The sequence below is a fragment of the Schistocerca americana genome, chromosome 5, assembly GCF_021461395.2.
Source record: "Schistocerca americana isolate TAMUIC-IGC-003095 chromosome 5, iqSchAmer2.1, whole genome shotgun sequence".
NCBI lineage: Eukaryota > Metazoa > Arthropoda > Insecta > Orthoptera > Acrididae > Schistocerca > Schistocerca americana.
In genome coordinates, this window is record NC_060123.1 from 155,756,678 (window position 1) to 155,769,831 (window position 13,154).

The window sequence follows — 13,154 nt, forward strand, 5'->3', positions numbered from 1 at the left end:
TTGGACGATTTCCGGTGTTCTTTCACCCACATTTGATTCAACACATCGCATGCATCACTTGCATTTTACGTTTTGTGTTCCACATGTGACTTTTTCAGTGTGTAGTGTTGCCAACTTTCTCTGTGTGTTTATCATTCGTCTTTTGTTTGTACTGTGTGTGTGTGGTTTGATATTTCGTTTGCTGTGTGTGTGTGTGTGTGTGTGTGTGTGTGTGTGTGTGTGTTGAACCAAATGTGGGTGAAAGAACGCCTGAAATCGGCCAACTGGAGTATGGACACTATGAACACATTTCTAGAATAAACAATAAGGTCTCCCAGCGCTGGGATCGTAAGTAACACTTAATGATAATTTCACATCACGAAATTTGTGCTACAAAAGTTGATCTAACCCAAAACCAAGGGAGATACACGACAAAATGTAAGATAGTAGCATGTTGTAACTACCACATGATACATTTGTTGTATGTATAAAAAGATGCTTCACAAATAAAAGGAGCGAGACCTGTATGGTATTAAATAAACTGCGGTCAATTAATTGCATTGACGGAACATACCTCCACGGATTTTGATGCAACTGAGAAAACAAAAGAAAAATGACGAAAAAAAAAAGACATGAACTGAACCCACCATCTTGAGTTTTCTCATCTGTTACTCGATCCATTACACTACGGTGGCAGTCGATAGCATAGAGTTAATTTAATGCTCTATTGGAACACGCTAAATTATTTTTTCACCTTTTATTCGTAAACGCGGGTCCAGGAGGGTGAATGGCTACAGGTGTGACACCTGGGTTCTTTACCTACGCCACCATATAGGTTATTGCAAGATGTCGGTTGCACCATTGGAGACCTCTCCACGGAAGTGGTTAAAATGCGCTGCTCCAGAATCAGGTGACCTGAGTTGCACAAAATGTCCTGAACGGAATTCTCATTCTGCGCATCCAGTTGCTCATTCCATACATATTTATAGTCTGTCTCGCGTCCAACTGAGTATTTCTCAGATATTTTTGAATATGGAAACAATTGCGGGAACAAACCACTGCAGTAGTCCATGAAAGCATAACTATGGCTGTGTTTAACTGACAGTCAAACACAAAGGGTACATCTGCAGCTATTACTTTTCCTTGCTTTACACGTCCCTGTTAGGCAAAAAAGAACTTACTTCCATCTGCGTTCTTGTGGCTGACTGTTGAATAGAAGTTCTGTGTGTTCCATGTTTGCATGTTTTTTAAATAATATGAGTGGCACACAGTACAATGACGATTTATATCTTCTTGAGTTTCTACTTTTTGGAAGGCATGACCAAACTTCACTCCATTCAATATCGAACTTATTTCTCAACTTTTGTTTCTTTAAAGTACTGACTCTTCTTTTGTTTTCCTGTCTGATGACAAATCTGTGTTCCTAAAAATGTTTCACGAAGAAAACTGCATAACACTACTTCGTTACTCTTGCATCGAATGACTAAGCACTGTTCTGATCGACTTCTGACTCGCTACTCGAAAACAATGTCTGTTGAGTAAAGTTCACTAGCTTATTTCCTTGACCAAAACTAAAAGCAGAATCTTAGATTTGAGTAACTTTTGCAAGACTACCCCTCAGTTTTAAACCAATAATGAAAATTTTAAACTGGGGACCATAATATTAGTAGTAGGGCAACAGGGGTGTTGCTACATTTTGTTAGTGTGGGTTACCTAGGCAAGTACACATTCAGGTACAAACTATTGTTCTCTTTTGATTGACAGGTATTTAACCAAATATTCTGCTAAGTGGATTAGTACCCTCTAGGGATAATCCATCGTTTTGATTGACAAGTCCTTAACTTATTGTTTGGTTAACAAGGGGAGGCCGCCAATTGTGAAATTCAGATTCGATTCATACTGCGCATAATTGAAGCTCATGGCCAGAGGTGTAATGTGGCAAAGCACCAAGATGCACTTCTCAGCCGTTGTCGAGAAAATCTTGGTGCTTTGCCACATTACGCCTCTGGCCATGAGCTTTTATTATGCGCAGTATGAATCGAATCTGAATTTCACAATTGGCGGCCTCCCCTTGTAAGTGGTTTTCCAAAAACCCATAGCCCTTCTCCTCCTCCTTCTCCTCCTCCTCCTCCTCCCCCCTCACTTCCTCATATCCCATCCCTCTTGGAACTTCTCTCGCCGATACAAGCACATTTTTTATATCACTTTGATAGACTAATCATTTTAATCGATCTATTAATTAACCCCTGCACCTCTGGGAAACGAGCCCTCCCCTCCCCCACCAGGAAATTGGCGGGAAGAAGACTAAATTGATTGGCCATTTGGAAGGAAATAGATTGCAATGTATGGAATATTGTTTAAACAATTTAAACAATGTGTGGAATATTGCTTATTTAAATAATTTATGGGATACAAGGAAGTGTATTGAATATAGTTTATTTACTTAAAGAATTTGGTGGAAAATCAATTTCAGTGTATGGAATATGATTTCATTTTCTGGTGACAGGCTGTGTGGAATATTGTTTATTTAAACAATTTATGGGATTCCTAGACGGAGTTTGGAATATAGTTCATTTATTTAGTCAAAGAATTTGTCGCGAAACTGACTACTGTTTATTTAAATAATTTGTGAGTGACAAGGCAGTACAGAATATTTAAATAAAGGCTGATGTTTTTTATTCTGATCGCACATGGAAAGACTGAGTGGGCTTAGTTTATATCTGCCGATGGAGTCAGGGATGTTAAGTCTCTTTTTTTTTTTTTGTCTTCCTCACTTTTTGAAGCACACTGGTGTCTAAGAACGGACTGGAAAACCAGAACAATTGCATATCTAACAGTTCATGACATATTTCGAATCACACCACTAATTTTTGCAGAAGGACAAATTACTAATTGCACTGATAGTTAAAACCTGCAAAAGTGGTCTACAAATCACGAATGGAATGAAGTGCTGTATAATCGCCACCGTTTCGGGTTGCCCGCGCCTGTGTCTATAGTCAGGGAGCCGCCACGGAGGTCAAAACAGCCCAAGGTCCCAATTACAGATCACGTAACTAAATACCACGGACCGCATGTCGGCCTCATTTGATATCATGACCCCCAAACAAAGCATCACGCGGTAATAAAACATATACAAACGTTATGCAAATCAGTTAACGAAACTTCCATCGAAAATAGATCGTAGCATTAAATATACTCGAGGTCTTCTATGCACTGACTTTTCAAAGCACCCTCCTCCACCATAACGTTTCCACTAAACATACCTGGTGAAAAAAAATTCTGTCGATTTCACAAACTAGCGGTCACGAGGCGCGCGCCATCCAGCGACTACAGTGTAGCACCGTCCGCACGGGCCGAGAGAGAGACCACACAGGCCATGCCTAACGTACCAAATGCATGCATGCTCGCAGTACAACTATCGGAAACAATGAATTGATCAGTAGGGAATTTGACGATGCGATTGGGTTTTTAAAGACTATAGAATTCCTAAACTGGTTCTCTCTGCTACATTCGGAAGAAGGAAAGCTCTATTGCGTAGCAGGATAGAGACAACAGCAAATACCAGTGCAAGGCAGAATCCACTGCGATGCTTTGAGAAGCACTGAAAACGATACACTTAAACCACGACCCAGTCCATAGTAGGGTCAGACAAAACCGTTCTTTTCAGAGATTGCATCAGAATGGGTCGCTCACTGGAATGAACTAGCTCTTTTTCATCACTCAGCATTCACCATTCGCACACAAAAATAAGGAAAAGGAAGTTACATTACTTTTTTTAATTCAGGTCACTAAACCTGTATTTTTATATTATTTGGTCCTATTTTGAAAGAACATATAAAGAGGAGTAATAATTTTGCGTTATGTCCCTAGTAATTTTCAAATTAAAGTTTTGTCTACAGTCAATATTCTTTCTTGAGCTGATGCTGTCGAAAAATCCTTCAGCCCAGAATTTACTGTATAGGAGGAGTTGCAGTCCAAAAGATCAAGCTTAATTGTTGACCCACTGCTGCCCATAATAACTGCTGCTCCTTAGACCTTGAAGCTCTTGCCTGGACAACACAGCAGGAACACTCGTTCCTGTCAGACAAGAAGCACTAGAGATGTGATTGCTAAGGTGAGTAGCTAGATACCTTCTGTTTGACAGGTGAGCGAATATAGACATCATCAAAGCACTGAGAGTGAAAAACTTAAATAAGCAGTTTAAAGAATACAGAAAGAACGCGAAGGATTATCTCACAAGAATTGAAGACGGCAGTTTACCAAAACTGGTGATACTTATTACCCAGTAGGCAGAAGATATTTAGGAAGAGGGCGTAAAAGGCAAATGTCTATTACATGCTGAGAGAAGAAGAAGAGATATTATATAAAAAATATCACGATCTTTAAGAAACTGCGATTTTAATGAGTTTTGTAATTACATATAAAACTCTAGTCTGACATAAGAGGCCTCCTGAAGGCATGAATCTGTTCAGGTTAGATAAATAGATACAAAATTAAACATAATATACAGCTTGTCCCAAGGATGAATGGTCTGTGTTCAAGGATATGAAAGGAACGATCACAAAATGTGGACACATGTACTATTCTGAATGGTTTCAGGGATAGAACACATTTAATGTACTTTGTTACTTATTTTCTTTATTGTTCAGTACATTTTCGTCGTTTACAATGTACTGTAGTAGTGTATACGAAGTCTAGATGCAACAATTTTATACAGCACACGTGGTTTAACAAGTCAGGAAACCACCGCAGAGCCGGCCGAAGTGGCCGTGCGGTTAAAGGCGCTGCAGTCTGGAACCGCAAGACCGCTACGGTCGCAGGTTCGAATCCTGCCTCGGGCATGGATGTTTGTGATGTCCTTAGGTTAGTTAGGTTTAACTAGTTCTAAGTTCTAGGGGACTAATGACCTCAGCAGTTGAGTCCCATAGTGCTCAGAGCCATTTGAACCAGCCAAACCACCGCAGACTGCCTTACCTACACCTCAACGCATCCGTGTTGCGCAAGATTTTCTGTATTCTCTCGCTCTCTTCACGCAATCTGTAAGTCCTTGAGAAAAAATGAATAGGGCCTTTTTGAAGGAAATTTAATGTAGTTTAATTTTGTACAGCGACAAGTTTTCGCTATAATCCGCTGATTTCGTGTTTTTCAAGAAAAACCTGTAAAAGTAACTTTAAATACGTTCTATCCCAGAAATCATTTGGTATGGGGCATTGTCCATATTTAGTTTTTTGCTTCAAATGATCGTTCCTGTCGTATCTCGGATTATCGACCATTCCTCCTGAGACAACTTTTATACGTGTATGTTAAACTAATTTGCCTCGGTAGCTGCACGACCAACGTGGTGGAATGTGAAGTGAGAGAGTCGAGGTTAGATTCGCCATTCTGTTATGCGTCAGCGCATTGTCAATGTATGTTCGGACATTACGGAAGGTGAACTACTCGCTGTTGAGTGTGTCGACACTTGGATGATGTCGTCCAGGATACCGACATAGCACACCCCCGTTGGGCAGTTTGATCACAATAGCCATACATCAACACGATATTGACCTCTTGCGCAGTTGGTAAACGGTCCATTTTAACACGGGTAATGTATCACTGGCGGAATGTTACTTGATACCACGTACTTATACGTTTGTGACTATTACAGCGACATCTATCCCAAAGCGAAAAAAGTGGTCCAACTAAAACATTCATATTTTTTTACGTACTACACAAATATGTAATAAAATGGGGGTTCCTATTTAAAAAAAAAAACGCAGTTGGTATCCATTTGAACTATGGCAGCGCCATCTAGCGGGCCAACCATAGCACCATCTGGTTTCCCCCTTCAACCTAGATGAGTTTCGTTCTTTGTAGGGTTTTTTATGCTTATTTCGTAAGATATTTGGCCTGGTCACTATCAATGGACCACCCTGTATGTATGTATATATCTGTGTACTGGCATCGAGCATATGTGGCGATCCTATTAAACATACAGGTATCAATGCATTGGAGCAGGTGGCCAGTGATCGAAGTTGCTTGCACAGAGCCTTGTAAAGTTTCATCACATGTAGTGTAGGAGGACCATATCCCATAGACTACCAATCGCAAGAGAGGGTCCCTATTTTGTTCCTGATACATTCGTTTTTTCCGTTGCAACACGTCCAAGCACAGTATTACTACAGCTTTGTACACAGCCATACATTTTGTTCTTTCCACCATGACTTCAGGGTACGTTTCAGGTTCTAAACTGACATTAACATGTTGCGATCCATTGGCTCTCACAGAAAACTGAACATCACACTGTGTAAATCATGTTGGTGCTGCTCCCACAACACACAAACTACATGACTGAAATAAAAGACAATTTCAACAAAAGGAAACTGGAAAGTTTTTTGGCATTATGGAGCATTTCCAAAACAGCTATCCAAAATTGATTGACGACCTCTGCATTTTATCTCATCTTTCACAGTGTCACGGTGTTCCTTTTAAAATGATCCTCATATTTCAGTCATGTACGTGATCCATATTTCATGCCCAGAAGGTGTTGCCCCTCCATCAATACTCTTTGTCCATCTCAAACAATTGATATCAGTGAATCAGTTTGTGGTAATCAGCAGCATACCGGAGGATGGATGGGATGGAAAAGACACTGTCAATGTACTGTAATAATCATCACAATTGATAGTGCGATTAATTTTAGCAATTCTACCAGTTTTTCAATGCTGACCAGTGACACAGCAGCATGCTTCCCAAACAGCGATCTACATATTTCTAGCAACTCAATCGAAGGTCGTAATTTACAATTGCAATTGCTCATCTTTCCCTATGCAGGGGAGAGTCACAAAAAATTCTCGCATTCTTAGGATAATCGCTGATTTAATTTGCAGCTGACCAGAAGTAGACCACTACATTCCATGTCTCATGAAGGAGCAGTGCAGTTGGGTCCCATGACCCAGAGTAGAACTAAGTTAGTGTTTAAGTGTGGAACTGCCACCTGTTATATCTGGAGTGATACTGGGATGCAGATCCACAATCTATCACATCTGGCATAGTGTTTGAAGATGGATCTGCAGCACGTTATATGCACAGTGATGTCCAGAGACAGATCCACAACAGGTCACATCTTGAATAGCGCTCGATGGTGGATAAACCATGCATTACATCCAGAGATGTGTTCTGTGTTCAAAGTTGGATCCGCCAGTGGGAGGTCCGGATCATGGGAGCTGTCCATGACACATGCACCACCACAGACATGCAGAAAACAGAGCTAACACACTGCAACTGTAGAACATGTGGTTGTAGGTGAGTGGATGCTTTCGTGTACAGTGCTATACTACACCGTCCGACCAGAGTAGTAGTGCATTTGCGCTAGGTGTTGGCAACTGTACTACATTTATAAGCAATTTTAAAGTATGGAACCAGAAGTGATTTCATGATTGCATGGGGAGCAGTGACATAAAATCAAAAAATAACGGAAAATACAAATAAATTGAGGAAAATACCCCAAAATGTTGGGGGTATTGAGGGAGTACTTACATGTCTTCTGCTTAGTGCAGGACAATTCTTGCACATGGGAATGTATTTGCAACAACTAGAGGAATATGAGAAAATGTAGGCATGGAAGCACCGGGAACCAAGGAAGCAGTCATTCTTTGTCGACAGCGATAATATGGTTGGAATAGAATGCTTGCTGTGGATGACCGCCAAATGCAGAGTAATAAATTTATACATGTCGGATCACAAGTCCAATGTGACCCTGAAGTTATTGACAGTCACGTTATAAATTTTTATAAAGTGTCCTTAACTAAAGTGCATTGAATTACCAACTGGGGCAACTGTTGTGTACAGCTACAGAATGAATCGCACGTTTGACCCTGTGCGGGACTATTTAGGTGTTTTAAACCCTAACAAACAGTATTTACATGTGCTTCTCTGTACTCTCTGCCAGCCACACCTTGCTTCATCAGCTAACGAAAAGGGGAACATGACAACATTTGACTGTATGTCCACTGAAGTTATAGTGATACATGCAAGCCGACTGCTGTCTTTGATGCTTTCCTGGAAAAGTGAGCCATCTGCCTCTAAACTTACGTGGATCTGTGTTTAAGGACAATAAGAAGTAGATGGAATGATCAGTTGAGAGGGATAGAGGGAGATGTCGCTGCAGATCTTTTATCATGCTTTAACCATTTTTTTTTGGTTGTTCTCTCGGGGTGCATCAGTTGTGTGTTATAGTCTGTGATCAACTTGTATACAATCGCGTGTTCTGTGTGTGACTTAGAGCACTATCTGCCTGTGATCATTAACAGCAAACCTATCCAAAGCCCAGTCATCAGAGGACTTCCAACTCATGTGTGATGAAACTTGTCCATTGATGGAAAACATATTTCAGTACCCTCCTCTAGATAAAAGAAGATGTATGTGATATAGAGCATTTCTCTGTCACATCTTAGACATAAATCGAGTCTTCAGTTTCATATTGGTACAAAGTGACTGTTATTATACTTTTCCTCTGTCCTAAATGCATGCAAGTGGGCCATTGGGGAGCGAGCAAGTCATGCACCTATGGAAACCTATGTAGTGCTAGTGTTACAAAGAATTGATGTTTTCTTTGGTGTACAAAATAGTAGTTTCATCACTTTACAGTTTGTCACCATATTTTATTATAGAGAAACTTGCATGGAGAATGTATGTCAAGTGCTTGGGATATATTTCCTACACTGGGGTACAAACAGCATTGCATTACGAATGACCAACAGCTTGGAAGTCGCACCAAGCGTGTTTTAAGTGCAGAATGTGTAGCGTTAGGAATGCATGTGTTTATGTCCTCTCTTACCAATACCTTCTTGGTACTGACCACAGACACTAGGCAATACTTCTGAATCGATAGTGCAGTAAATTTACATAAAATATTTCAAACTACGTCTACCTGGTGCTCCATCTTGCATAAACCACACATTTTTTCTTCATAACCGTCTGTTGTATCACCACAATTTTTTCATATCTACGGTAGACAGATAAGGGATGCTAACCTCCTCGACGTTCATCCATCTGGAGAGATCTTGTGCACTTGGATGGGTGCTGTGAGTAAGACTGGTGCAGAACAACATTTACGAACTCTCGGCTCACTCTGCTCCTTCACAAGACGTGGAATGTAGTGGTCTACATCTGGTCAGCTGCAAATTAAATTGGCGATTATCCTAAGATTGTGAGTATGCTCTGTGACACCCATCTGTGTAGGGAAAGACAGGTAATCATAATCATAAATTATGCCCTCTGATCGCGGCACTAGAAATTTGTAGATCGCCATCTAAAAAAACAAAGATGATGTAACTTACCAAATGAAAGCGCTGGCATGTTGATAGACACATAAACAAACACAAACATACACACAAAATTCAAGTTTTCGCAACCAACGGTAGCTTCATCAAGAAAGAGGGAAGGAAAGGGAAAGACGAAAGGATATGGGTTTTAAGGGAGAGGGTAAGGAGTCATTCCAATCCCGGGAGAGGAAAGACTTACCTTAGGGGGAAAAAAGAGCCCGTCAGCAGCTGAAGGTATTAAATTAATTCTAAAGAGAGGGAAAGGCTTTTTTGGTTTATCTTGTTGCAGAAAATGTGCAGGGAGGCCACTGTGGCACAAAGCAAGATCCCTGCGTTTACTGATGTCAGTAGAGAATCTCTTTTTTTTTTTTTGTTAGGTGTACAAATTTGCTTCCACTGTTTTCAGTAGAGGACAGTAGCGCAAGTAATGGTGCAGGTGGTAAGTAGCAAGTGTAATACAAAAACCTTAGTTATTTGTAAACATAATGCCATCATAATATTACTCAATTTGTCTGTATTTACGGAAACCCAGTATTGGAAAATAAGAGAGAATTTTTTGAAAGGTTGACATCTTATTAAACACATTGTTTTTAATGAAAGTTAATGTAATTCTAATAGCTGATTTTAATATTAATTTCAACTCCAGTACTTCTGACAACTTGGAAATAAATAGCTTAGTTAAAAGCTATGTGATGAATATCATGCTGAAGAATGTAATCACCAGACCTGGTAGTGTAAGCATGGGTACTTGTATAGACAATACTGTTACAACTTCTCGTTCTTCAAAATACAATACAGATGTGATTGACACTCTTCTTTCTGGTCATCATGGAATTATTATTCATGTAAACATGGATGCAATGATTTTTAATGCCACCAAGCCTTCTGTGATTTATAAGACACAACGTACAATTAGTGACTGTAATATATCTGTTTTTATAAAATATCTCTGAGAAATTAATTGGTTGTGTGTGTATGGTAACACTGGAGCAGAAAACCAGTCCAACAACTTTTTTGAATTATTCATGTGGGCAGTTAACATTGGCCTGCCACTAAAGAACAAATGTGTTAAAATGAGCAGGGTATCAACTATCAATAAAAATAAGTGGTAGACACAGGAACTACGAAAACTTAAAGATCAATGCAACAATTTCTACTACCTAGCAAAGAATTCATCTTGTCTGCATGTCAAAGTAAGATATAAAGAATGCAAATATCAGTACAGAATGGGTATTAAGAAAGCTAAATTAGAATATAATTGCAAATTGGTTGCACAAGCTATTAATAAACCAAAAGAAATGTGGAAAATTATTAACGAGAATCTAGCATTGGGTAGCAAAGAATTTGTATCTAGATCCAAAATTAGTGCTGATAGTTTCAATAATTTTTTGTAAACAGTGTAGATAGTGTAGTTACTAAGATACCTGATACTAAACATGAACCTAGCTACTATTTGGATGTTGCCTATAAAAACCAAAATGCTATGGAAAATGTGTTTTATTTTGAACACATTTGTGTGAAGATGTACACTCTGTCATTCTTTCTCTTAGCAAAAGTGATTCACTGGATATTTACAATATCAGCTCTAAAATATTGAAACTTAGTAGTCATAATATAGCAGAGGTTCTCTGTCACATCATAAACTACTGCTTTGATGAAAGTTGTTTCCCTGAAAAATTAAAAGTAGCTAAGTAATCCCAGTCCACAAAAAAAGGTGACAATAATTTGCCTAGCAATTATAGGCCAGTTTCTCTTGTACCACTTTTATCCAAGGTCATTGAGAAACTAATGAGTATTCAAATAATCAATTTTCTAGATTCTCATCAATTACTTTCAAATAGCCAGTTTGGGTTTAGGAAAAATCTATCAACATGTGATGCTGTTATGTGCTACATACGTAACTGTCTTGAAGCAAAAGAAGAAAAATTTATTGTAAGTACAAAGTTTTTTGATTTATCAAAAGCGTTTGATACTGTGTGCCACAACACTCTGCTGCTGAAATTAAAAACTGTAGGTTTCCCTGTCACTGCTGTTAAAATTATTCAGTCATACTTATCTAATAGATCTCAAACTGTTTACTTCAATAACCAATATTCTAGTTTCTTACCCGTTAACCATGGTGTTCTGCAAGGGTCAACCTTGGGTCCTCTCTTGTTCATATTATATATGAATGACCTACCTACCAATGTAATATGTGATACTACAAACTGTTACTTGGTTTCAACATTCCATGAACTGTGATTTTGACCTCGAAGACCGGGATGGCATTGTAAGAGAGAAGGGTTTCAAAGCTGCTGAAACCGGCGGAAACAATCACAGGAGATTGTTATCGAAAGTAATTAATGTATGTGAGCTGAAAACTGAAAATGGTCACAATACAGCGATAGACATGAAAAGCTGTTTTGCAGCATCACAATGCTTGACCCCATGTTGCACACCCTGTCAAAACACACCTGGAAACATTGAAATGGGAGTTATTACCCCAACCGCCGTATCCTCCAGACATTGCTCCAGTCATGACGTTACTAACAGGTTTTCAACTATCAGCTTTTGTGAGCGTGTGTGACTGACACCACTTCCTTTGTAGAGTGTGTGTGTGTGTGTGTGTGTGTGTGTGTGTGTGTGTGCGCCACAGTATGCCCTTTCAAAGCAACAGCACATTGAAAACATATCACAAACATATAACATATAACACTTATCATTAAATATCAGTTAATTAAACATCAACCATATAAGCCTTCAAGAGATCTTATCATAAACAAAACATGATACAAAGCTTAAATGATGAAGTTGTGGCATACCAAGTTGAAAGTGAGGAGAAAGAAGGCTGAAATAAATATTTGGCTGTTTATTTCTGAATACATGGTGATTTTCGAGTGTGTGGTTAGCCAGGGACCTAAGAGGACAGCTTAAATTGCTGAAACATTTCTCACTACATCTGAGCTTTTCTGCCGCTAACATGTCCATAAACATCACTTCGGTGCATTGCGATCGACATATTGATACTGTAGTGTCATTTCTGGTCACCCTCACAGTGCCACCACATCACGATTACGTCAGTTCCAGCAAAAAGTAATGTGTAATATAGCAGATGCTGCTCTCTCTGACTATTATCTTTTTTTTTACCAATGGCACACGCCCTGGCTAACTAGCACTTCTGATTGTATGAAGAAATGCAAAATTGGATTGATTCATGGACCCCCTATGGGATTCGTATGCTGCTCGAAAGATGGGAGAAAGTAATGGCCAGCGATGGCAAATACTTCGAATCATAAATTTCTTTTAAGTTTTTCACAACAAAGTCTGGAACTTCAAGAAATAACAGCAGAAACAAGTTGTAGGATTGGACAGGCATGAATTTCATAAACATGCACCCCCCCCCCCCCCCCAAAAAAAATCCCGATCACCACACGGGCAAGTCAGCTATTGTGTGGAAACATGTAACATGACTTGCCCAAGTGGTGACGGGGGGTTTATGTGTATGACATTCATGTCTGTGGAAACCTGACCTTAGGTCAACAACTTGTTTCTACCGTTATTTCTTGACGTTTGAGAACTTGCACACTGGCATTCAACTGATGTGGAAGTTATGGAAGTTGAAAGCATTCTACTTTTTTGGCCAATGTCGCTTCCCCTACCATCAACTATGAGCTTCAGCAACTGCCAGTGGGTGAACCTGCTCTCATTCTGCTCTGGTTTGCTCGGCAGTATAGATGTAGAATCATTTGTATATGTATGTGGAAAGTTAGTGTCATGCTAAAATACTAGGTTTCAACTAAATAAATAAATATTTTCTAAAGCAGCAAAACATTCTTCAACAGTGTGATAGGAATATCACACTAGCATATAGCAACTCCTTATAATCACTCA

General features: G+C 39.4%; 1 protein-coding gene across 5 annotated transcripts in view; it reads left to right on the plus strand.

Annotated features, from left to right (window-relative positions):
• The first annotated feature begins 207 nt into the window (after positions 1-207).
• Positions 208-13,154, plus strand: part of LOC124616037 — a 98,647-nt gene continuing 85,700 nt past the window's right edge. For 2 of the 5 annotated variants that reach the window (XR_006979838.1, XM_047144260.1), the window contains exons 1-2: positions 213-327; positions 3,941-4,093. The gene's annotated coding sequence lies outside the window, so the exon portion shown is untranslated. Of the gene's footprint in view, positions 328-3,940; positions 4,094-8,890; positions 9,170-13,154 lie in introns of those variants that run through there. The other 3 variants (XR_006979837.1, XM_047144259.1, XR_006979839.1) reach the window with 3 other exon arrangements.